This window comes from Balaenoptera ricei, chromosome 19 (assembly GCF_028023285.1).
Source record: "Balaenoptera ricei isolate mBalRic1 chromosome 19, mBalRic1.hap2, whole genome shotgun sequence".
Classification (NCBI taxonomy): Eukaryota; Metazoa; Chordata; class Mammalia; order Artiodactyla; family Balaenopteridae; genus Balaenoptera; species Balaenoptera ricei.
This window is the reverse complement of record NC_082657.1, coordinates 52,257,680-52,281,374: the sequence shown is the minus strand read 5'-3', so window position 1 is coordinate 52,281,374 and position 23,695 is coordinate 52,257,680. Positions and strand designations below refer to the sequence as shown.

Here is a 23,695-nt window from a genome sequence, read left to right as displayed (position 1 = left end):
ACGTATACAAGAAGCACTCAGTATTCACTGAAAAATAAAAACAATGAACATGCAAATGAGTGAAAGCAAGTTGAGGCTATTATGTTGACTTTTCTTTGAAGACAGCAAATTAATGTTTACTTCTATTTAGTTACCCATGAAAAGGAGAATTTTTGAAGAATGTAAGTAAAGCAATTACAGCAGAAAAGAGGAAAAATAAATATGGACAACAATTTTGGATACATTTTAGGAAATGATTATGAAGTAAAATGCCACCCAAAGACTAAGTAGAAATAACTTAATATATAAATAAAAATAAAAAGGGAATCCAAGAAAACCACATTTCCAATTATATATCTTTCTTTCCTTTGATTTGAAATACAAGTAATCTTTAAAATACATACATTTAAACATTTTTTCACACCAGCCAGGGAAGTAAATTTAACAAAGTATAGTAAGTGGTCAGTACATAATTCTAAAAACCATTCAACTTCAATAGCTTCACAGTTCCACTGTCGCCAAGGAATAAAGCAGAAAGAACTCAGCCGCCATTCAAAATATACCTTAATATTACCAATAAGTTGAATATAATTAGAATTACAATTAAATGTTATATCATTTTTAAAAGAAAATTATTTCTTCATCAAGTTTTATAATGGCCTTTGGCATAGTACAGTGAAATTGGACCTAAAAATAAAATCTTAAATGAAGAGCTCAGATTAACTAACAATTTTCATACTTCAGAATTTCCCTGTGTATTTTTCTCCAGTGACCTTTCTGATGACAAAGCCTGAAATGACAGTCAATTAAATTTATATCCCAAGGCACACTATAAATTTGTCAGAAACAAAACAAGTGCACTGTGAATTTCATGAAATCAGCTCTGGGTACCAGGGAGCAGAGGTAGAGAAGAGGTGGTGGGTCAGTCCTTGGTGGTAACATTGACATTGACATAATGATGCTTGAATCTGCATGAGGATGAAGGACCAAGAAAGGCCTTCAAAGCTTCCTAATATCAAGCATTTAATTACCCCAATTTATTTCAGTCCCCACAAGCAGAATGTGGCCCTATTCCTAGTCATGAAGCTCACAAATTCACATGTATGTATCTTCTCCTTGATAATTTAGGTGAAGCACAGGCACTGACAAAACACTCATTACCTTTTCGATGCAGATGAGTATAATACAGGATAGAGGATCTCAGTGTGCATTTTCTCTCAGATTATGACACCATGTCTTACTCTTGGCCAGTTCAAACTCTCATTTCAAGTGGACTGTTCTTCTTTTGTATTTTTTCTCCCTAAACGAGAAAAATTATATAAAATAAACAAAAAATTTCCAGTTTATTTCGATCCTTGTATGAGTGATGTCTAATGATGCCCTCTGTTGTGTAAACCAGGTGAAGGTTGCGCTTCCTCATTATTTTTCAGTTACATGAGAACCATGGAATCACACTCTTCGAAGACTATATGGGTGCCCATTCTTTTGGGGAACTGTTGCCAGGGGAAAATTTGTCTTGACATCATATGAGTCCTTACATTCTAATATATTTAAGTAACCCTATAATGGATGACCCATATCCCCTGTGTTCACCAACACTCTCTGTGCACTAGGGCAATCCCACCTGTGAATTCTTAAGGTAACAGATCAGCTCCGGACACAAACGGAACTGAAAATTGTTCTCCTCTAGACCTGAAAAGATATTTCTCAAAAGCAGGTGCTTATTCTCTTCTTACTTCCTGTGCTAAACACACATTCATTAGTAATTTTATATCACAAAGGTTTTTAAGAGCAGATTCATTGGCAGTAGGAAAGCATTTTGAGAAGTAAAATACCTTTAGAAACTTAAATTTCTCCTTTCTCTATTTTTTAAAGATTTCTCCCACATTTATGTTCAAAATATATTCTTCTTTTCCATTAACATTAAATATTTATCATGATATGAAAACATGACAGTGTATTAGAATGACTAAGTTAAATTTTAAAACCATTAGAAAAAGCAAAAAGTTTTGGTTGCTGTTTTTATGTAAGCGGGGGTAGAAGGAAGCTCTTTAGAAATTACTAAACTGCTTCAAACATAATCTTTTCAAATACAGCGAAAGAGAGATTTGGTTTCAGCATGAAGCCATGTTTTGATTCTGTTTCCTGAAGAAAATAGCTGAGAGTTGTGCGAACTTTTCCTTTCATAATATCTTGACCCATTTAGAGAAACCCATCTGTTAGAATAGCATGAATCTCTCTGCAAGTCACCATCTCAATCAAGCGGAAATATGACAAAGCAATCAGGATGATCAAAAAAACATGAAAGGGATTTCTGGGATTTAATCAGAAGTGAATATAAAAATACTTGTTCAAGTGGGAACTAATTCAAGTCTGACTCATTTGCTCTCCAACAAGGTAATTATTTGATATCCCATTATGGAGCATCCACTGTTTGCAAAGGACTACTAAGAAAACAAAGACTTAGCTTCGGTCTTTCTTCTCAGAGTTTCACTTGGGAAGAAGGACTTTGATAGTGTCACCACAGTGTCAACTGTCATACTGTTATAACAAAGGTAGTACTTAATATAGAAATAGGGAAGAGAGACTGGTAGAACAGAAGGATGGAAAAGGACCATAAAGGAACATGTGCTACCTTGGGTGTATTTAATTAATGTTGATAGATGGCTATGGAAAAAGATGGGCAAGAAAAAAGGCTTTCCAAACAGAGAGAACTATATTAGAAAAAGTAAGTCAGAATGAGGGGCAGGAGATTTTGATTCTTGGCGTGTGTTTAAAGAGGTTGAGTAGGAGAGTGGGACCAACAGGTGTCTCTTTTGAAAAGATAATGTTGGCAGCAATTTAGAGTTATGATCTCCTAAGTGAAATGTGCACACTCTGGATGGAGATGGGTAGGGTTCAAGAAAATCAACTAGCATTGATTTATTTTTACTTCATATCTGTAATTTCAAATGTGTTGCAATTTATAATGTTCATACTATTTCAGTACAATAGAACATGTCCATAAATTATAAACGTGTATGTATCTGTTTGGTACATACACCTTCCTTTGACTCTTCAATTTCTGCCGAATACCTCAATTCTGATACTAAAAATAATATTAACATTACCAGTACCAACAACAGCCCTATTTTGTCTTAGTTGAGATCAGAGATAACTGATGTAGAAGATGGCTTGGAAAGGAATAGATGGGATCAGGTTGAGTTAGAGAAATGCTACTATTAATCTTAAGCTTTCATTGCTTTGGAGAAGTGGAACTATAAGATACGGTCAGTAACTACATATAATTAAATACGTGGAGAAGTGGAGTCCTTGAGATGATTTCAAGGCTTAAACATGAATCAAACTGGTATGATATGAATCAATAAACAAAATTCAAAAAAGGAAGAAAATCGAGGGAGAAAATATGAATCACTAAATTAAGACTCTCAAAAAACAAATAATCCATATATTCTCTAGTCTCTTCATCATGGTGATTTGCAGGACACAGCAAATTTAATTAGCTCAGTGAACAGCATTATGTTTCCATCCAAGGCCCAGCATCTTCTGCTCAAGTAACACAGCTGAATGAAGATAGATAATTCTCAGTGCAATATGTACTGCCAATGGCTTTAACTTTTTCTCATTCCAATTAGTAGATATAGCTGGCAAACAATCGTTTTCTATTAGGAAATGGGGATGGAATCAGAACCCACCCCAAGTTTACTGTGAGAATTAAATGAGTTATTAATGTAAAACATTTAGGCGAGTCCACAATACAGTATATTACTAAGGCTCAATACATGTGAGCAATTGTTATCAATAATTATTCACATCCAAACTATGTATGTTGAAATCCTGGTTTCTCTATTTATAAATTTTTTTACCTGCGATAAGTGGAATCGTTTCTAAAACTCAATTCTCTCACTGCATAATGAACATAAAAGTATTATCATTTAAAACTTGGAAAGAAGGCAAAAGGATGACTTTGTGTCATTTTACTGCCATACTGGAGTCCTTTTGAATGGGTCTCCACAAGACAATGACTATTAATTCTAAAGGGGAATCTGCCTTTTTTTTTTAAACTATGTATTTATTATTAATTCGAGTCCAGATTCTAGGAAGTTTCATATTAACTTGTAGAGTTGTTTTGTCTGTTAAAGCTGCCAATGATTTTTGTCTAGTAGAAAAGATAGCCCCCAAACTTAAGGTTGTATTGCCTTGTAGGACACTAAACCAATTTTGTACTATTATTTGGTGATCTTATGCCAGCAATTTTTGTTTCTGTGTTTAAATGTACAGTATATCTTGAATTCTTTTTAACCAACTTTAACATTTTGGGTGTTTTTCTGTCATTAATGGACTAAACAAACATTTACCTGTGCTTACTATATATTTGTTTGAGTTATTAGATAAAACATTTTGTTATATAAACTTTATTATATAAAACATTTTATAGGGACGTCCCTGGCGGTCCAGTGGTTAAGACTTCGCCTTCCAGTGCAGGGGGTGCGGGTTCAATCCCTGGTCAGGGACTAAGATCCCACATGCCTCGGGGCCAAAAAATCAAAACATAAAACAGAAGCAATATTGTAACAAATTCTATAAAGACTTTAAAAATGGTCCACATCAAAAAAAAAAAAATCTTTAAAAATAAATAAATAAAACATTTTATAGAGTATTCTTTTTAATGGCTAGTATTTATTGAGTACTAATTAAATATTATATACGATTATTAATTCATTGGTTTCTAAAAACAGCAATATGGAATGGGAAAGAGCATTATCCATATATTACAGACAAACTCTGTTTTGTGATCACCAGTCATTGACTAAGTAAATGTCAAAGCTATGGGAAGTGTACCCTGCTCTGTGAATTACCATTCTTCAATTACCTCTATCTCTTGACTAAAGGAACTTAGTACATAATACCACAGAGATAAATTATCCTTTTATCCACCAAAACTTCATGGTTAGCATTTACCACTTTTATTCTTTGAGAGTCTTACTTTATGTTTCATTATTTTCTCACTTGATTTCTCTTTATTCTGTATTCTGGGCCTTAATTCAGCTTATACCATCAGTCATTAAGATATAATATTTTGACACTGTCTCAGGATCCACATCCCCAAATTTATAATTTTAAAAATCACAAACAACGATTCACAAAATTCTACAGCGTTTACCTCTACAAAGTGGAAGAAGGTATAAAATAATAGGATATCTAACTTCTGACTCTTCTGCTGTTGCAGTTTCTGACTAAACCTGACTCCCATTTCTCCCCAGTCTGAGGTGTACCATGAACCAGACATCTCTAACCTCACTGGGACTGGGTATCACTATTGTTGTTGCTGTTGTTGTTGTTGGGTTTGAGGCATTTGGAAGAAAGTTGAAGTAAATAAAAGTACATGCACCCTAAATGTATGTATATTAAATATAATACTATTCACATTTTGCTTATACTTAACTTTTTGCATCTTACAGATCAAACATAATTTGAAATTTAAATGACTGTAACAATGAATAAAAATTAAAATTCAAAAATCTCTTCCTTTACTGCCAGTTGATTGTCTAGCATCCCCTATGTCCCTCCAAGATGAGCACATATCACATAACTCTCTGTTTCTGCCAATATTATATTAGCAAAAGAGGGATCCGATGGACTCACTCTCCTGCTCAACATCTTCACAAACACATGATGCCAAGAGACATAATCTGAATCTTTTGCTTCGTTCCATTGGGTAGTACAGTTTGCTCTGTTGGTAACGCCTCTGATATACCCACCTCTCTTGATATGCCCCTAAGAAAGCCTAAACATTCAAGCAATGAGAAATGTTCCAGAGCACCACCTCTTTCGGCAGTAGCTTCTCTCATCCCCTGTTCCAAATCACCTCCCTACTTTAGATTTTTTTCTATCAGTGCTCCAACACTTTAGATAGCTTACCTTGTGTCATAGGCAAAATATGCCTGCCCCCACCAAAAAAAGAGACACCCACTGTGAATATATCACCTTGCATGGCAAAAGGAACTTTCCAGATACCATTAAGCTAAGGATCTTGAGATGGGAGATCAGCCTGGATTATCTGGGGGAGTGGGGGAGTGGGGTTCCGATGTAGTCATAAGGGTCATTATAAGATGGAGGCAGAAGGGTCAGAATCAGAGAATGAGATGTGATGACACAAGCAGAGACAGAGAGATTTGAAGATGTTATGCTGCTGACTTTGAAGACGGAGAAAGGGGCCATGAGCCGGAGAGTGCAGGAGAACTGTAGAATCTAGAAATAGCAAGGAAACAGATTTTTCCCCTAGAGCCTCAGAAAGGAACAGAGTCCCACCAACCCATTTTATACTTCTGAATTCTAGAACTTTAAGATAATAAGTTTGTGTTGCTTTAAACCATTAAGTTTGTGGCAATTTGTTACAGCAGAAACAGGAAACTAATACATCTTGTATTGACATGATTAAGTCTTCCCCTCCAAATGAGAAGTTCCCAAATGACAGACTATGGCTCAGTCAATTTTGTTTCCCAAGGACTTCTTTAAAAATAATTAGATCCTCAATTAATATTTATAGAATGGATTACTGTTTCAGAGCAAACAATTTAATAAGTCTCCACTTGAACAGGATATTTATCCCCAATTTGGTTAGTCTAAAGGGACACCATTTATGATCCTGAATCGTTTCTTATACCTTTTGTTAGGCCAAAAGGATAATTGCCGGGCCCGCCTGGTGGCGCAGTGGTTAAGAATCCACCTGCCAATGCAGGGGACACAGGTTTGAGCCCTGGTCCGGGAAGATCCCACATGCCACGGAGCAACTAAGGCCGTACGCCACAGCTACTGAGCCTGTGCTCTAGAGCCCGCGAGCCACAACTACTGGAGCCCACGTGCCCCAACTACTAAAGCCCGCGTGCCTAAAGTCTGTGTTCTGCAACAAGAGAAGGCACCACAATGAGAAGCCCACGCACCACAACAAAGAGTAGCCCCCGCTTTCCGCGACTAGAGAAAGCGTGCGCACAGCAACAAAGACCCAACACAGCCAAAAATAAATAAATAAAACAAATTTATTAAAAAAAAAAATTGCCAAATTTATCCCAGTTCTGGACAGTATGTAGGTTTATTTATGGGTCATGGTATTTAGGTACCAAATGGAAAAACAAAATTCCACATGCCTCTCTGTGATTTTTTTTTTGCAGGAAATAAAATTAAGACATATTTCCACAGTAAATCTAACTGTCTTCTATATTACCAGGTTTAAAAAGGTTATGCACATTAGATATTACATCACTGCTTGAAGTACGTTAGTGCTTTTGAAAACAGCTGCCTACAATCTCCATTCTCATAAAAAGAACAACCACAGTCTGTGCTTTTTCTAATGGCTTTGAAATGTATGTTAACTTAGAAATTCCAATCCACATTAATGTTTGTGTATCATAATAAAGAGCATTAATGGAAAACATAAAGGGGGGAAAGTCTTTACAAAATAGGGCAGAAGGAGAAACTTAGGTTTCTCAAAGTGTTTTTGGTTTCAAAATGCTTTCCTTTTGGCAATGAATATGCTTTTATAAAAGTTTCATGAGGCAAAATTATTAATAAATATGTGTATTTAGCATACAATGAGAGAAGAGAAAGGAGCCATTGATTTGGAGAAACTTTGCTATATGAAAAAAGTTTTGACCTTTGTATATTGAGCTGACTTCTATGACTTCTCACTGTGGTCTGTCCTACTGTTCACAGAAAGTTGGCAGGCACTGGTGGCATGGGCTAAATGTCAGTGTGTTATCTAAACAGGCCAAATATAAGGGCGTCTATGCCTTCAAAACTAGCTGTACTCCAGCAACAGTTTTCTGAAATATTGGGTGCACATTTTTTTTCTCAGAAAATGTGATCTCCATCATCCTGGTTCTAACTGGGAACCCTTGTCTGGTTTACAGAGCAGTGAAAATGGAAAACTCATTCTTACAGCAAAAGTGCAGATTTATCACTCAAGATACAAGAATGGAAATGTACAGAGAAATGATGATGATGATGATGACGACGACGACTGGTTACTCATTCTTTACTCATTTGGGCAAGGCAAATATGAAGAGAAATTTGATTCCTTGAAATGAAAGGATGAACTGCCCAGCAGCAGGCACCAAAGAGCAAATTCAGCAAAAGTGTCATTAACATTGCCCTGCATTTTGCCTACATAAAGAGGCAATAAGCATTTCTTAAATGGCTGTTCCTTACCTGAACCAGCAGGGAGAGAACATATACATGCACACCGTGGGCACTTAGTGTCTAGAAATGGGGTTAAGTGCTGCATTTGACTTTCTCAAGGCTGAAGAAAATGAAGATTTTATAAAAAATAACACATGATGTTGGAGATTGGTGGCTATCTTGATCTTCTGCCCTGCTGCAGAGGTGGGCAGCATAACCTCAGGTTCTGTATGAGTAACAAGGCCCCCTCTCAGCGCACTTGTTGGTCACAAGGAGTATGGTGCATTTGTTCTGTGTGTGACAAGTTCACATTTTACCTTGGGATATAAATTTAATGGACAGCATTCAAGATCTTTGTACATGGAAAGGGTGTCTAGGTAAAATACTAGAAGGAAATTCTGAGCCATGAAAATTGCCTGTTGATCTGAGCTAAGTGGTTTCATAGAACCAACCACAGCCTGGAAGCACCTGCTTTCTGTAGAATATATTATTTTTTGTTGTTGTTTTTTAGTTAATTACATCATTCATTTAAAAATATCAAAATATTTTATTTTTTAAATTAAAATAAAATACTTTTAGAAAGTTGAAAATGACCAGGATTGTAGAGTGGGGCCGGGGTGGGGGCGGGGGGGAAGAGACGAGGAATAAAAGAAAACGGTAAGAATCCAGTAGGAAGAATGGGAAGGCAACCTAGTAAGTGAGACTTAATGCAGTTGGGATTGTGCTATTGAAATACATTTGCAAACCAGGTTTTCACTGGTCTGGCTAGAGAGTGTTTTAAAATGGTAAAACTGGTGTTTTAGTGGCCTAACATTAGTACTGAATAAGGGAAGTGCGATACAACATCTAAATGTTGTACATCACACTGATGAATACACAGGAACTCAATGTGTGTTTTTTAACAAATAAACGGATGAATGAAAGAATATGCAATTTACATTTCAGTTCATTTGAACAATTTATTATGATACTTGTAGACATTATTTTGTAAGTTACTAGTTTCCAAAGAATTTGAGTTTTTTAGAATATCTGCTGTTTTATGGGGATAGCAAGATAGAATATTTAAGCACAGTATTGTATCAGGTGAGCGTGGCATCTGATAAACAGACCCAGTTAAAAGTCTTGTTTTCCAAAGTAGAACTGGAAATTATTTTACAGACGCATCATTGCAAATGTATCAGGTAAGTCTTCTATAAATTTTAACTTCTCCTTCTGCTCCTAATTTTTTCAATAAAAGTTGAATTAAACTATTATTTACTTTTGTAAAGAAACAGCCTAAAAAATATTTTTAAAATTAAGGTCCTGATGAGTCTTCTCATTATGTTAGTGGGAAATTTTGAAATATAAAGATGTCTTATTACCACATAACCATTATATTTTTGAATTATATCTATCAACCTATCTATCTGCAGTTCCTGGATACGAAACTTTATTCATTTGTGTTCTCTCCTCATAAAGCTATATCAGAGATTCCCTAATACTTTATTAACTGTTCAAAAATTAATTTTACAATTTCCCCAAAATTATCATTAAGAGGTTAAACCTTCCTTGGAATTATCAATATTTTAAAATGAACTTTCTTTTTTTAGTTTGCTTTACCAAATCTTTTAGCAGAAAACTAATTAACAAAAACCTCTTTAATTGTATTTAACATTTTAAAATTCCAGGAAGTTTTCGTGTTGATGGTGTATAGCTAAAATCTACTTCTTTTTTTTTTTTTTTCTTTTCTTACTATACTGACATTCTCTAATTTCAAAACTCTTTGGGAGCATTACAGAAAATGAAAGAGGGGAGACCTTCAAGACGGCAGAGGAGTAAGACGTGGAGATCACCTTCCTCCCCACAAATACATCAGAAATACATCTACATGTGGAACAACTCCTACAGAACACCTACTGAACGCTGGCAGAAGACCTCAGACCTCCCAAAAGGCAAAAAACTCCCCACATACCTGGGTAGGGCAAAAGAAAAAACAGAGACAAAAGAATAGGGACAGGACCCGCACCAGTGGGAAGGAGCTGTGAAGGAGGAAAGATTTCCACACACTAGGAAGCCCCTTCACGGGTGGAGACGGCGGGAGGCAGAGGGGGGAAGCTTCGGAGCCATGGAGGAAAGCGCAGCCACAGGGGTGCGGAGGGCAAAGCGGAGAGATTCCCGCACAGAGGATCAGTGCCGACCAGCACTCACCAGCCCGAGAGGCTTGTCTGCTCACCCGCGGGGGCGGGCGGGGGCTGGGAGCTGAGGCTCGGGCTTCGGAGGTCGGATCCCAGGGAGAGGACTGCGGTTGGCTGCGTGAACACAGCCTGAAGGGGGCTACTGCACCACAGCTAGCGGGCGGGGAGTCCGGAAAAAAGTCTGGACCTGCCTAAGAAGCAAGAGACCATTGTTTCCAGGTGCGCGAGGAGAGGGGATTCAGAGCACCGCCTAAACAAGCTCCAGAGACGGGCGCGAGCTGTGGCTATCAGCGCGGACCCCAGAGACGGGCATGAGACGCTAAGGCTGCTGCAGCCACCAAGAAGCCTGTGTGCAAGCACAGGTCACTGTTCACGCCTCCCCTCCCAGGAGCCTGTGCAGCCCGCCACTGCCAGGGTCCCATGATCTAGGAACAAATTCCCCAGGAGAACACACAGCATGTCTCATGCTGTTGCAACCTCACACCGGCCTCTGCCACAGCAGGCTCACCCCGCATTCCATACCCCTCCCTCCCCCAAACCTGAGTGAGCAGAGCCCCCTAATCAGCTGCTACTTTAAAGCAGAGGCGGGGCCAAATCCAAAGCTGAACACCAGGAGCTGTGCGAACAAAGAAGAGAAAGGGAAATCTCTCCCAGCAGCCTCAGGAGCGTCAGATTAAATCTCCACAATCAACTTGATGAACCCTGCATCGGTGTAATACCTGAAGAGACAAGAAATCATCCCAAAATTGAGACAGTGGACTTTGGGAGCAACAATATATATATATTTTTTCTTTTTTCTCTTTTTGTGAATGTGTATGTGTATGCTTCTTTGTGTGATTTTGTCTGCATAGCTTCGCTTTTACCAACTGTCCTAGGGTTCTGTCTGCCCGTTCTTTGTTTCTTTTTTTTTTTTTTTGTATACTTTTTAATGCTTCTTATCATTAGTGGATTTGTTTTTCTGGTTTGGTTGCTCTCTTCTTTCTTTCTTTTTATTTATTTTTCTTTTTTATTACTTTTTAAATATTTATTTAATTTTTAATAATTATTTTTTTTTAATTATTATTTTTTTTTAATGCTATTCTTGTCTGCTTACATTCTTTTTTTTATGTATGTATGTATGTATGTATGTATGTATGGCTGTGTTGGGTCTTCGTTTCTGTGCGAGGGCTTTCTCTAGTTGTGACAAGCGGGGGCCACTCTTCATAGCGGTGCGGGGGCCACTCTTCATCGCGGTGCATGGGCCTCTCACTATCGCGGCCTCTCGTTGCCGAGCACAGGCTCCAGACACGCAGGCTCAGTAATTGTGGCTCACGGGCCGAGTTGCTCCGCGGCATGTGGGATCTTCCCAGACCAGGGCTCGAACCCGCGTCCCCTGCATTGGCAGGCAGATTCTCAACCACTGCGCCACCAGGGAAGCCCAATTATTTTTATTTTAATAATTTTATTTAATTTTATTTTACTTTATCTTTCTTTCTTTCTTTCTTTCTGTCTGCCTGCCTCTCTTTCTTTCTTTTTTTCTCCCTTTCCTTCTGAGCCGTGTGGCTGCCAGGGTCTTGGTGCTCCAACCGGGTGTCAGGCCTGTGCCTCTGAGGTGGGAGAGCCCACTTCAGGACATTGGTTCACCAGACACCTCCCAGCTCCATGTAATATCAAACAGGGAAAGCTCTCCCAGAGATCTCCATCTCAACACTAACACCCAGCTCCACTAAACGACCAGTAAGCTACAGTGCTGGACACCCTATGCCAAACAACTAGCAAGACAGGAACACAACCCCACCCATTACCAAAAAGGCTGCCTAAAATCATGATAAGGTCACAGAAACCCCAAAACACACCACCGGATGCAGTTCTGCCCAAAAAAAAGACAAGATCCAGTCTAATCCACCAGAACACAGGCACTAGACCCCTCCACCAGGAAGCCTACACAACCCACTGAACCAACCTTAGCCACTGGGGGTAGACACCAAAAACAACTGGAAATATGAACCTGCAGCCTGTGAAAAGGAGACCCCAAACACTGTAAGTTAAGCAAAATGAGGAGACAGAGAAATACACATCAGATGAAGGAGCAAGGTAAAAACCCACCAGACCAAACAAACGAAGATGAAATAGGCAGTCTACCTGAAAAAGAATTCAGAGTAATGATAGTAAAGATGATCCAAAATCTTGGAAATAGAATGGAGAAAGTACAAGAAACGTTTAACAAGGACCTAGAAGAACTAAAGAGCAAACAAACAATGATGAACACCACAATAAGCAAAATTAAAAATTCTCTAGAATGAATCAATAGTGGAAGAATGGACAAATGACCTCAAAGATAAAATAGTGGAAATAACTACTGCAGAGCAGAATAAAGAAGAATGAAAAGAATTGAGGACAGTCTCAGAGACCTCTGGGTCAACATTAAACACACCAACATTTGAATTATAGGGGTCCCAGAAGAAGAGAAAAAGAAAGGGACTGAGAAAATATTTGAAGAGATTATAGTTGAAAACTTCTGCAATATGGGAAAGGAAACAGTCAATCAACTCCAGGAAGTGCAGAGAGTCCCGTACAGGATAAATCCAAGGAGAAACACGTCAAGACACATATTAACCAAACTATCAAAACTTAAATACAAACAAAAAATATTAAAAGCAGCAAGGGGAAAAAAAACAAATAACATACTAGGGCATCCCCATAGGGTTAACAGCTGATATTTCAGCAGAACCTCTGCAAGCCAGAAGGGAGTGGCAGGACATACTTAAAGTGATGAAAGGGAAAAACCTACAACCAAGATTACTCTACCCAGCAAGGATCTCATTCAGATTCGACGGAGAAATTAAAACTTTTACAGACAAGCAAAAGCTAAGAGAATTCAGCACCACCAAATCAGCTTTACAACACATGCGAAAGGAACTTCTCTAGGCAGGAAACACAAGAGAAGGAAAAGACCTACAATAACAAACCCAAAACAATCAAGAAAATGGTAATAGGAACATACATATCAATAATTACCTTACATGTAAATGGATTAAATGCTCCAACCAAAAGACAGAGACTGGCTGAATGGATACAAAAACAAGACCCATATATATGCTGTCTACAAGAGGCCCACGTCAGACCTAGGGACACATACAGACTGAAAGTGAAGGGATGGAAAAAGATAGTCCATGGAAATGGGAATCAAAAGAAAGCTGAAGTAGCAATTCTCATATCAGACAAAATAGATTTTAAAATAGAGACTATTACAAGAGATAAAGAAGGACACTACATAATGATCAAGGGACCAATCCAAGAAGAAGATATAACAATTGTAAATATTTATACATTCAACACAGGATCACCTCAATATATAAGGCAAATGCTAACAGCCATAAAAGGGGAAATCAACAGTAACACAATCATAGTAGGGGACTTTAACACCCCACTTTCACCAATGGACATATCACCCAAAATGAAAATAAATAAGGAAACACAGCTTTAAATGACACATTAAACTAGATGGACTTATTTGATATTTATAGGACATTCCATCCAAAAACAAGAGAATACACTTTCTTCTCAAGTGCTTGTGTAACATTCTCCAAATCAAACCTTAGTAAATTTAAGAAAACTGAAAATGTATAAAGTATTTTTTCTGACCACACGCTATGAGACTAGACATCATTTAGAGGAAAAAATCTGTAAAAAATACATTCACATGGAGGCTAAACAAAACACTACTTAATAACCAAGAGATCACTGAAGAAATCAAAAAGGAAATCAAAAAATACCTAGAAACAAATGACAATGAAAACAAGATGACCCAAAACCTATGGGATGCAGCAAAAGCAGTTCAAAGAGCGAAGTTTATAGCAATACAAGCAATACCTCAAGAAACAAGAAACATCTCAAATAAGCAACCTAAACTTACACCTAAGGAAATTAGAGAAAGAAGAACAAAAATACCCCAAAAGTTAGCAGAAGGAAAGAAATCATACAGATCAGATCAGAAATAAATGAAAAAGAAATGAAGGAAATGATAGCAAAAATCAATAAAACTAAAAGCTGGTTCTTTGAGAAGATAAACAAAATTGATAAAGCATTAACCAGACTCCTCAAGAAAAAAAGGGAGAAGACTCAAATCAATAGAATTAGAAATGAAAAAGGAGAAATAACAACTGACACTGCAGAAATACAAAGGATCCTGAGAGATTACTACAAGCAACTATATGCCAATAAAATGAACAACCTGGAAGAAATGGACAAATTCTTAGAAAAGCACAACCTTCCAAGAATGAACCAGGCAGAAAAAGAAAATATAAACAGACCAATCACAGGCACTGAAATTGAAACTGTGACTAAAAATCTTCCAACAAACAAAAGCCCAGGACCAGATGGCTTCACAGGTGAATTCTATCAAACATTTAGGGAAGAGCTAACACCTGTCCTTCTCAAACTATTCCAAAACACAGCAGAAGGAGAAACACTCCCAAACTCCTTCTACGAGGCCACCATCACCCTGATACCAAAACCAGCCAAAGATGTCACAAAGAAAGAAAACTACAGGCCAATAACCCTGATGAACATAGATGCAAAAATCCTCAACAAAATACTAGCAAACAGAATCCAACAGCACATTAAAAGGATCATACACCATGATCAAGTGGGGTTATCCCAGGAATGCAAGGATTCTTCAATATACGCAAATCAATCAATGTGATAAACCATATTAACAAATTGAAGTAGAAAAACCATATGATCATCTCAATAGATGCAGAAAAAGCTTCTGACAAAATTTAACACCCATTTATGGCAAAAACCCTGTAGAAAGTAGGCATAGAGGGAACTTACCTCAACATAATAAAGGCCATATATGACAAACCCACAGCCAATATCATTCTCAATGGTGAAAAACTGAAACCATTTCCACTAAGATCAGGAACAAGACAAGGTTACCCACTCTCACCACTATTATTCAACATAGTTTTGAAAGTTTTAGCCACAGCAATCAGAGAAGAAAAAGAAATAAAAGGAAACCAAATCAAAAAAGAAGAAGTAAAGCTGTCACTGTTTGTAGATGACATGATACTATACATAGAGAACCCTAAAGATGCTACCAGAAAACTACTAGAGCTAATCAATGAATTTGGTAAAGTAGCAGGATACAAAATTAATGCACAGAAATCTCTTGCATTCTTATACACTAATGACGAAAAATCTGAAAGAGCAATTAAGGAAACACTCCCATTTACCATGGCAACAAAAAGAATAAAATACCTAGGATCAACCTACCTAAGGAGACAAAAGACCTGTATGCAGAAAACTATAACACACTGATGAAAGAAATTAAAGATGATACAAACATATGGAGAGATATACCATGTCCTTGGATTGGAAGGTTCAACACTGTGAAAATGACTATACTAGCCAAAGCAATCTACAGATTCAATGCAATCCCTATCAAACTACCAATGGCATTTTTCACAGAACTAGAACAAAAAATTTCACAATTTGTATGGAAACACAAAAGACCCCGAATAGCCAAAGCAATCTTGAGAAAGAAAAACAAAGCTGGAGGAATCATGCTCCCGGACTTCAGAGTATATTACAAAGCTACAGTAATCAAGACAGTGTGGTACTGGCACAAAAACAGAAATATAGATCAATGGAACAGGATAGAAAGCCCAGAGATAAACCCATGCACATATGGTCACCTCATTTTTGATAAAGGAGGCAAGAATATACAATGGAGAAAAGACAGCCTCTTCAATAAGTGGTGCTGGGAAAACTGGACAGCTGCATGTAAGAGAGTGAAATTAGAACACTCCCTAAAACCATACACAAAAATAAACTCAAAATGGATTATAGACCTAAATGTAAGGCCAAAACTATCAAACTCTTAGAGGAAAACATAGGCAGAACACTCTATGACATAAATCACAGCAAGATCCTTTCTGACCCACCTCCTAGAGAAATGGATATAAAAACAAAAATAAACAAATGGGACCGAATGAAACTTAAAAGCTTTTGCACAGCAAATGAAACCATAAACAAGACGAAAAGACAAACCTCAGAATGGGAGAAAATATTTGCAAATGAAGCAACGGACAAAGGATTAATCTCCAAAATTTACAACTCAATATGCAACTTATGCATAAGTTGCAAGCTTATGCAACTCAATATCAAAAAAACAAACAACCCAATCCAAAAATGGGCAGAAGACCTAAACAGACATTTCTCTAAAGAAGATCTACAGATTGCCAACAAACATATGAAAGAAAACTCAACATCACTAATCATTAGAGAAATGCAAATCAAAACTACAATCAGGTATCACCTTACACCAGTCAGAATGGCCATCATCAAAAAATCTACAAACAATAAATGCTGGAGAGGGTGTGCAGAAAAGGGGACCCTCTTGCAGTGTTGGTGAGAATGTAAATTGATACAGCCACTATGGAGAACTGCATGGAGGTTCCTTAAAAAACTAAAAATAGAACTACCATACGACCTAGCAATCCCACTACTGGGCATACACTCTGAGAAAACCATAATTCAAAAAGAGTCATGTACCACAATGTTCATTGCAGCACTATTTACAATAGCCAGGACATGGAAGCAACCTAAGTGTCCACCAACAGATGAATGGATAAAGAAGATGTGGCATATATATACAATGGAATATTACTCAGCCATAAAAAGAAACGAAATTGAGTTATTTGTAGTGAGGTGGATGGACCTAGAGTCTGTCATACAGAGTGAAGTAAGTCAGAAAGAGAAAAACAAATACCGTATGCTAACACATATATATGGACTCTAAAAAAAAAAAAAATGGTTATGAAGAACCTAGAGGCAGGACAGGAATAAAGATGCAGACGTAGAGAATGGACTTCAGGACATGGGGAGGTGGAAGGGTAAGCTGGGACGAAGTGAGAGTGTGGCATGTACTTATATATACTACCAAATGTAAAATAGATAGATAAAATGTAAAATAGATAGCTAGTGGGAAGCAGCCGCATAGCACAGGGAGATCAGCTGGGTGCTCTGTGACCACCTAGAGGGGTGGGATAGGGAGGGTGGGAGGGAGACACAAGAGGGAGGAGATAGGGGGATATATGTTTATGTATAGCTGATTCACTTTGTTACAAAGCAGAAACTAACAGACCATTGTAAAGCAATTATACTCCAATAAAGATGTTTAAAAAAAAAAAAAAGGAAAGAAAATGAAAGAAAGTTATCTCTATCAGTTGTCTATTGCTAGGTAACAAAGTACCACAAAATTAGTAGTTAAACATACACATACACAGACTCACACTTATAATCTCACAGTGTCTGTGGGTAAGTTTAGCTGGGACCTCTGCCATTTAGGGTTTCACAAGGAGAAAATCAAGGTATAGCCTGGGATGCACCCTCATCTGAAAGCTAAGATGAAAAAGAATCTACTTGCATTCTCACTCAGATTATAGGCAGAATCAATTTCCTTGTGTGTGTAGAACTGAAGACGTGGACTTCTTACAATCTGTGGGCTGGAGGTTGCCTTCTCCTAGAAGCTGCCTACATTTCCTAGAGTCACCCCCAGTCCTCAGAGACTGCCCACAGATTTTTGCCTTGTGAACTTCATCATATGGTGGCTTCCTTCAGCAAACAGCAAGGGGAGTCTCTAGAGCAGGTGTGTTAGCAAGACGGTCTCACGAAATATAACATAAGCATGAGAGGGGCATCCTATGTGGGCTCTCACCTTTGTCATATTCTATTGCTTAGAGGCGAGACACAGGTCCTACTCACACTAAAGGGGAGGGGAGCACTGAGACATGAACACTGGGAGGAGGGGTTACGAAGACCCACCTTACAGTATGCTTGCCAAGTTCTCTCTAAAAACAAATTTTAGTGGAGTCTGATTTTCCTCAGTTAAGAATCAGTTAATTCTTAATTTTAAACTTGAAGTGTAATTGAATTTTTAAAAGGAGGTTAAATATATCCACTTTTTAAACCTTTGAAGATAACTTTGAAAGAAAGTTACTACATTAGCCTATAGGAGAGCAAATGTATATATATAAATATTTTTAAATATATAAATATATATAATATATAAAAATATATGATATATATAATAAAATATATATGTAAAAGATCTATATAAATATATATATAAAATATATAAATATATTTTTAAAAGGAGACATTGAGAAAGTTTTACTTGCTTACAAATGTATATACACATTTTGATATGTAGGCATATTTAAAGTAAAAATGTAAAAAGTAGTTATGTATTTGTTCATTTTTTTAGATTCAAAATGCATTGTTTATCATATCTGCCAATATTTCATTTTTACAGAGGCAAAGTCACCATCCAAATTAATAGCAGTAATTAGCAGTTTGGGTTTCTCACCACAGGCAAATGTCTGACTTTTAGAGTTACAAATGAGCATTTAGGGACTGAAGCAGGAGGCAATACAGTCTCTGGGAACAGAATGATTATTTAACATAATTTTATAAAGAATAAGATATTCATATTAATTCCTACTTAAATATAGACTACATAAATTCTTCATATTCTATTTTATTAAAATTTTATTTAATATTAACTAACGTGATGAGTACTTCTGAAAATTTTTATTTGATAATTTTGCTTGATTTCTATTCTGTTGATATAGAGTTTATGAATCTTACTCCAATGAATTTAGGTGGGAAAGTCTCTTAATTAATTATTATAGTTACTGATTCAGAAACTCACTCTGCTTAACCTGAAAGAGAGCTTTAATATGTTAATTGATTAATTGACACAGTTCCTAATATAAAAAGATTTTAATAACTATCTGTGGATTATATTGATGGATGGAAGAATGAGTGAAAAAATCAATTTGTGGAAATATCTTTGATATTTGATTTATTGCATTGATGAGATTACTTTCGACAATTTACTATAGTGACCCTATTACTAAATTGCAATACCTTGGAGAAATTAATTAGCCTTATTGACCCTCAGTATAACATATACAGTAATTATTACCTAACAGGGTTGATTTGTAAGGAACTATGATTTGTAATAACTATTCTTATTATAGGGAAGCCTCAAAAACGTTGCCTACTTCATATCTGCCCCTCACCCTCTATCACATATATAAATTAGTTCACAGGAATTAGAAATGTAAGAGCGCAGATCATTATAACTTTTTATTTTGAAATAATTTCAAACACCAGAGAATCTGTAATAATATCACACAGATTGTTTATCATATCAGCTATATGTTTCATATTTACAAAGTGAAACCACCTTCTAAATTAATAGTAGTAGGTAGAGCTAACGGAATTCGCCAATTAAAAAAAAAAACACTCAAACATGAGTTTCAGATAAACAACAAAGAATTTATTTAGAATAATTGTGTCACTGCAATATTTGGAACATATTTATACTAAAAAACATTTTTTCTTTGTTTGAAATTCCAATTTAACTGGGTGCCCTGAATTTTATCTAGCCCCCCTGCATACCCAACAGCCAGATTCCCTAATTGTTAATATTTGCCACATTCCTTTATCAGTCTCTCCATCTCTATTTCTCTTCCTCTTCTCTGTCTCTAAATATTTACCTATGTGCACAACATAACATACACGTGTGATTTTTTACTCAAACCATTTGAGAGTTTGCACACTCATGCTCCTTTTCCTGTGTATATTCCAAGGTTATATTCTAAGAGCAGGGATATTTTCTTACATAATGACAGAAAATTACAAAAATCATGAAATTTAATGTTGAATACATGCTACTGATTAATATGCAGTCCATGTTCTGATTTCACAGTTTGTCACAACGCTGCTTTTTAGATAATTTCTAACCCATCGTTCAATTCAGGATCACAGACTGCTTTTATTTATCATAATTCTTTATTCACCTGTAACCTTAAACATTCCTCAGCCTTTTTGTGACTCATGGTATTGTAATTTTTGGAGGAATTAAGGCCAGTTGTTTTGTATATTGTCCCTCATGGGTTCGTTTGACGTTTCCTTATGACTAGATTAAGGTTATGCATCTGCAGCAGGGATACCACAGAAATGATGCTGTCCTGCTAAATGCAACAGGGCATGAAGCATATAATGTTAGTTTTTCTCTACAGTGATGGTGGTAACTGCGAACACTTGATTAGGGTGATGCCTATCAGATTTCTCACCTGTTGTAAAATTAGCATTTTATTCTCTTTGAAACTGAATGAGCATTTTGTGGAGAGATTTTGAAACCAGGTAAATATCCTGTTTCTCATCTAACTTTCACCCACTAGATTTAGCCTCAACTGATCATAATTGCCTAAATAAATTGTAACTATGATGGCTGCAACCTGGTAACTTTTTTTTAACACTATTACTCTTGCTACATTTATTACAAAGCATTCTACAGTAAGAAAGAATATTTTCTTCTCTCTTGTTTATAAATGCTTGAACTTAAGAATGCATTTGTGTGCATATATTATAGTGTCTATAATGTTACATACCAATGTTTACTTCTTGACCTCCCATAACATTCATTAACAAGAAGCATCATTCTTTCCTTTGTGCCATTTTGTTCCAAATTATATTTCATGCGAAATTATAATTTATTCCTTATGCTCTTCTGGTTCATATTTTTGGAGAATAATGCATTCCTCTTTAATATAGAATTAATTATATCTGTTTGTAAATTTCTTCTTGTTTTAAAGCACTGTATATCATTAAGTCCATCTGTCACTTTCTTCATATACTAAATTTCCATAGGTATTTGGGTCTATTTCATGACTTTTTAAATTTTTTTATTTTTTTAATTTTTTTTCTTAACATCTTCATTGGACTATAATTGCTTTACAATGGTGTGTTAGTTTCTGTTGTATAACAAAGTGAATCAGCTATACAAACACATATATCCCCATATTTCCCCCATCTTGCATCTCCCTCCCACCCTCCCTATCCCACCCCTCTAGGTGGTCACAAAGCACTGAGCTGATCTCCCTGTGCTATGTGGCTGCTTCCCACTAGCTATCTGTTTTACATTTGGTAGTGTATATATGGCCATGCCACACTCTCACTTCGTCCCAGCTTACCCTTCCACCTCCCCATGTCCTCAAGTCCATTCTCTACATCTGCATTTTTATTCCTGTCCTGCCCCTAGGTTCTTCAGAACCATCTTTCTTTTTTTAGATTCCATATATATGTGTTAGCATACTGTATTTTTTTTCCTTCTGACTTACTTCACTCTATATGATAGTCTCTAGGTCCATCCCCCTAACTACAAATAACTCAATTTCGTTTCTTTTATGGCTGAGTAATATTCCATTGTATATATGTGCCACATCTTCTTTATCCATTCATCTGTTGATGGACACTTAGGTTGCTTCTATGTCCTGGCTATTATAAATAGAGCTGTAATGAACATTGTGGTACATGACTCTTCTTGAATTATGGTGTACTCAGGGTATATGCCCAGTAGTGGGATGGCTGGGTTGTATGGTAGTTCTATTTTTAGTTTTGTAAGGAACCTCCATACTGTTCTCCATAGTAGCTGTATCAAATTACATTCCCACCAACAGTGCAAGAGGGTTCCCTTTTCTCCACACCCTCTCCAGCATTTATTGTCTGTAGATTTTTGATGATGGCCATTCTGACCAGTGTGAGGTGATACCTGATTGTAGTTTTGATTTGCATTTCTCTAATGATTTGTGATGTTGAGCATCCCTTCATGTGTTTGTTGGCAATCTGTGTATCTTCTTTGGAGAAATGTCTATTTAGGTCTTCTGCCCATTTTTGGATTGAGTTGTTTGTTTTTTTGATATTGAGCTGCATGAGCTGCTTGTATATTTTGGAGATTAATCCTTTGGCAGTTGCTTCGTTGGCAAATATTTTCTCCCATTCTGAGGGTTGTCTTTTCATTTTGTTTATGGTTTCCTTTGCTTTGCAAAAGCTTTTAAGTTTCATTAGGTCCCATATTTTTATTTTTATTTTTATTTCCATTTTTCTAGTAGGTGGGTAAAAAAGGATCTTGCAGTGATATATATCATAGAGTGTTCTGCTATGTTTTCCTCTAAGAGTTTGATAGTATCTGGCCTTACATTTAGGTCTTTAATCCATTTTGAGTTTATTTTTGTGTATGGTGTTAGGGAGTGTTCTAATTTCATCTTTTACATGTAGCTGTCCAGTTTTCCCAGCACCACTTATTGAAGAGGCTGTCTTTTCTCCATTGTATATTCTTGCTCCCTTTATCAAAAATAAGGTGACCATATGTGCATGGGTTTATCTCTGGGCTTTCTATCCTGTTCCATTGATCTATATTTCTGTTTTTGTGCCAGTACCACACTGTCTTGATTACTGTAGCTTTGTAGTAGTCTGAAGTCCGGAAGCATGATTCCTCCAGCTCTGTTTTTCTTACTCAAGGTTGCTTTGGCTATTCGGGGTCTTTTGTGTTTCCATACAAATTGTGAAATTTTTTGTTCTAGTTCTGTGAAAAATGCCATTGGTAGTTTGATAGGGATTGCATTGAATCTGTAGATTGCTTTGGCTAGTATAGTCATTTTCACAGTGTTGATTCTTCCAGTCTAAGGACATGGTCTATCTCTCCATCTGTTTGTATCATCTTTAATTTCTTTCATCAGTGTCTTATAGTTTTCTGCATACAGGCCTATTGTCTCCTTAGGTAGGTTTATTCCAAAGTATTTTATTCTTTTGTCGCCATGGTAAATGGGAGTGTATTCTTAATTTCTCTTTCAGGTTTTTCATCATTAGTGTATAGGAATGCAAGAGATTTCTGTGCACTAATTTTGTATCCTGCTACTTTACCAAATTCATTGATTAGCTCTAGTAGTTGTCAGGTAGCATCTTTAGGATTCTCTATGTATCGTATCATGTCATCTGCAAACAGTAGACAGTTTTACTTCTTCTTTTCCGATATGGATTCCTTTTATTTCTTTTTCTTCTCTGATTGCTGTGGTTAAAACTTCGAAAACTATGTTGAATAATAGTGGTGAGAGTGGGCAACCTTGTCTTGTTCCTCATCTTAGAGGAAATGCTTTCAGTTTTTCACTATTGAGAACAATGTTGGCTTGGGTTTGTCATATATGCACTTTATATGTTGAGGTAAGCTCCCTCAATGGCTACTTGCTGGAGGGTTTTTATCATAAATGGGTGTTGAATTTTGTCAAAATCTTTTTCTGCGTCCATTGAGATGATCTATGGTTTTTATGCGTCAATTTGTTAATATGGTGTATCACATTGACTGATATTTGTATATTGAAGAATCCTTGCATTCCTGGGATAAACCCCACTTGATCATGGTGTATGATCCTTTTAATGTGCTGTTGGATTCTGTTTGCTAGCATTTTGTTGAGGATTTTAGCATCTATGTTCATCAGTGATATTGGCCTGTAGTTTTGTTTTTTTCTGAC

The 23,695-nt window shown here is 36.6% G+C and overlaps 1 pseudogene; it reads left to right on the top strand.

The window, feature by feature from the left end:
* The window catches only part of LOC132352974 (glutamate dehydrogenase 1, mitochondrial-like), a 73,017-nt pseudogene that overhangs the window by 39,938 nt on the left and 9,384 nt on the right, over positions 1-23,695 (top strand).